The sequence below is a fragment of the Cervus canadensis genome, chromosome 14 (assembly GCF_019320065.1).
Source record: "Cervus canadensis isolate Bull #8, Minnesota chromosome 14, ASM1932006v1, whole genome shotgun sequence".
NCBI classification, from domain to species: Eukaryota; Metazoa; Chordata; class Mammalia; order Artiodactyla; family Cervidae; genus Cervus; species Cervus canadensis.
In genome coordinates, this window is record NC_057399.1 from 51,761,726 (window position 1) to 51,765,951 (window position 4,226).

The following is a 4,226-nucleotide window of genomic DNA, read 5'->3' on the forward strand; positions in this document are numbered from 1 at the left end:
AAGTAAGAATGATTTTAAAATTTCATAATATAATAATTCAACATTTCTATCAGTTCAAAGTTTCTAAGGAGCTGTGGCTTTTCTCTGCAGAAATAGGCTTTTACCCTGTGTGGCTCATATGGGAAGTCAAACCAGTCTTTCAAGCTGGATTTCCCTTGTTGATAATTAATCAACAGAGTATTCCCGGAATATCACTTAACTCATCTTCTGATGCCCTGCATGAATCATAGCTCCGGAAAGGAAGCGTCAGCACACTTCACTAATGGGATCAAATGACTAAAATAATGGTGCAACCCTAAGATTGCATTTAATTGAATTTAGAATCTGTTACACTCAATCTAGATTAGGGTTTTCCAAATATGGGTTCATAAGCTATCATTTGCCTTTTTTGGTCTCCTGTTTGTTTGTTTTTAACCACTGTCCACAGAGAACTGTTAATGCATACTCTTCCCTTCCTCCCTCCTACTCCAGTATTTCTGGACTTTGAAATTCAAATTTGATTTTTATAGCAATAATCTTCTAGTGATCGGCAGTGTCATGCCTGTAAGTGATTTAATCCTGGTGAGTAAAAGGAGACATAGGTAGATCTGTGTGCTAGATGATGAATTGTACAGGGTCATAGTTTGCAGCCACCAGAATTAGACCTGCCAGATGCCATTCTGGGTGAGCTGCTCTTGGAGAAAATAGCAAGATTTCTCTCTCCGGATCAAAACTAACTTATGAAATAATGACTGTAGTTATCCACTGGAATTGAGTGGCATTTATTTCAAGAGTGGTTTTGGCAATTTAAATTTGTTTCATAATCTATGAGAGATAGAAATATAAGGGAAAAAAATGCAGAAAACAGTATAACAGTTTTCAGACACCTAATTCCTGAACATGATTTCCTATGAGGTTCTACTAGGCTGATAAAACAGCCTTATTTCCTGGTGCTTGTCAACTTGTTTATTGGCACGTGACAGTTAATCAAACACTAATGGTGAAAAATAGGAGAGGCCTGTTACTTGATTTCAGTTTGTAGTAATGGCCTCAACTTCCATTTAACCAAATGTTTTATGTTTTGTAAAATAATACCATAAGTATTTCCTTCTTTCTCTCCCTTAATTTACACACACACACATTTTCTTGTTACTTCAGAATATAATCAATATATCAAAAATATATTTTTTTAATGTTTATAGCACTTTTAACCTCTACATATAATAATATTTTAAACTCTTTGGGGAGAGGGAAATAGTGGATTAGTAGACTCTTAGAAATATCCAGCTTGAAAGACGCCATCTTAATAGAATTCATTTTTGTGCTTTCCTCTTTCCTGCTACCAATGTATCTCACTAGAATGAAACTCAGTATGTTAAATGAAATTACCTGTTCTATTTCCTGAGTAAGACTATACAGAATTACAAACCCCATAATTGAATGTAGTAATCGCAGTATTGCTTGTTTGTAGTCCTTGTCTCAAAGTTACAAATTATGTGGAGATCTGTTAAAATGTTGTATGATATGATGTCACTGAAAAAGTATTTTTTTCATCTTATTTGAAGAACATATAGTGACTGAGGATCCCTCATTTTCATCCACCCCTTGAATAGAATTTACAAAGCAATGAACAAAAAAAGTGGAAGCAACTGCAAAGTTAACTTCCACTCATTATGTCAAGCAACAAAAGAATTTAATGTTTAAAAGGTCTTGGAATTATAAAGATTATTTTCAATAAAATGAGAATGAAAATGACTTCATTAGAAAGCCAGTCATAAAACTCTCCTAATGAGATAAAACTTAAAGATATCTGAGTTCATATTTCTCTCAGAGCATAGATAACAAAATGAGCTCTGGTGAATGTAATGCTCAGATTAATGTCATTGCTTTTAGCCTGTAAATATATTTAATTATTTTTAAATATATTAATTATATTTTTATAGTAATAGCTAAATTTATTGATAATTATTACTTTATACTTAGATCACTCTTTTTAATACCTGTGATCTCATTCAATCCTCAGTAGCAATCCTAGGTGATGTTATTAATTTTCTCTATTACGAATTTGAGGAAATTAAGGCATGGAGATATTGGTAAATTACTGAGTAACCTGCTTCCTTCTTTCCCAAATATACAAACATTAAGTTTGCTTTTTTACTTTTAATGGTATAGTACTGTGGTGTAGAATTATATAAACTCATTTCTCTCTCAGAATGCCTAATGCCTTTTTGGAATGAAGCATCTGTCAGTAGGTAGATTTGCAATACGTATATTATAAATCTAATCCTAGATACTCAAAGCAAACTAACTTCATAATGTTATCAAAATCAGGTCTTGCTCACTCTCCCTTATACCTCTGCCTTCCCCTTGCTGGTGTGCAGATTTCCTTTGATCTGCCTATCTCCTATTTGTTTATTATGACCTGCTCCAATGGTCATCTTGGTAAGAAGCATCTTCTTAAGATGGTCCTCTAAACTCAGGTGATTATTTTAATTCTTTTGCTACTGTTCTGTCATGCACACATATTTATATTTTGTTCCCTTTCCTTAACATACAAAAATGAGGAATGCTCTGTGATTTCAGACTTCAGAAGATTGTTTATCCCAAGCCCAGTTGCCTGTGATACTTTGTCTACTTCTGTATGGTTGCCTGTCTTCTCTCAGTTTAAATGTCTGTGACTAGTTACTCTCTTGGGGTCCAACATCCAGGGTTCTAAATTCACATTTCTACCAGGGCACAAAATTGTATTTAGGATTGGAAATCTGTCTATCATTTACTTTGAATCCTTTGTAGTTCCAAAAATGATGTTTTTTTTGGTGACTTTTAAAAACCAATTTTGACTTTAAACAATAATATTTTGCTGTCTTCTGAGGAATATTATTAAGTATAGTATTAGTCACTCAGTCGTGTTTGACTTTTTCCAACCCCATGGACTGTAGCCCACCAGGCTCCTCTGTCCATGGGATTCTCTAGGCAAAAACACTGGAGTAGGTTGCCATTTCCTCTTCCAGGGGACCTTCCCAACTGTACATAAAGGAAATTTCATTAATGTGCATTAGAGGATACCTCTGGTTGTTAAAAGAATATAAAATTTCTATTCTTACAGCCTTAGTAGCTCTTCAGATGTTTTTGAAAATTATGCTGACAGGTGATTAGTCAAACTGAGAAGCAACTGCTCGAAGTATTTAATCTAAATGATAAGTGATTGCTTTGTTTTGAATATATTTCAACTGAATACTTGAGTAATTTTCTGAGATGTGTACTATTACTTATAGTAACACAATGTCTCAACTCACGTTTTTATATATAAATATATAAATAACAAATTTCCTTGACATTAAAGAAGTCACAAATTTTTCTATTTGCCCCTAATATATGCTCCATTAAATTTCAAAGTGTTAGTAGCAAGAAATATGCTACAGCTTGACAATATTCCTACTATTTTAAACCTAGTTGTTTTACAAAAAATATATTAATATGTAAGATATACTTAATGACTTTGGAACCATGTGTTGACAGCAGGACAAAGGTAAATTTGCATAGTCTTAAAGGGAGAAAAGCTATTGTTTTAAAGTTTTTTTGAAGAAAACACTGGGAATTCTATGGAGTCAACAAATGGGATTCTAAATTTTATGAAATAGTATTATGTAGTTGTTTTCAGGAATGAGCATGTGTGTTCTTCTTGGTTATAAGATTTTCTCCACAAATTCAAAGATATTCATGATCCCCAAGTCACTATGAACCACAGCAACAAAAATTGCATTAAAAAAAAATAATTTTATTAATTCCAGAACCATGGTGAACTAGTGACTGAATCAATCTACAAAATAATGTCCTACTAATGTGAACTGTCCATAGTGAGGATTTTCCTTTAGGAAGTATGAGTTGAAGTCTGGAATATAAACTATATACTAGCTCTGAAATAACTCCAGAAAGGATGAAGAGAGAGAACCAAAGCAAAAATAACACCCAGTTGTAGATGTGACTGGTGATGGAAGTAAAGTCCAATCTTGTAAAGAGCAACATTGCATAGGAACCTGGAATACTAGGTCCATGAATCAAGGCAAATTGGAAGTGGGTAAACAGGAGACTGTAAGAGGGAACATTGACATTTTCGGAATCAGCAAACTAAGATGGACTGGAATGGGTGAATTTAACTCAGATGACCATTATATCTACTACTGTGGGCAAGAATCCCTTAGAAGAAATGGAGAAGCCATCATAGTAAAAAAAAAAAATAGTCCAAA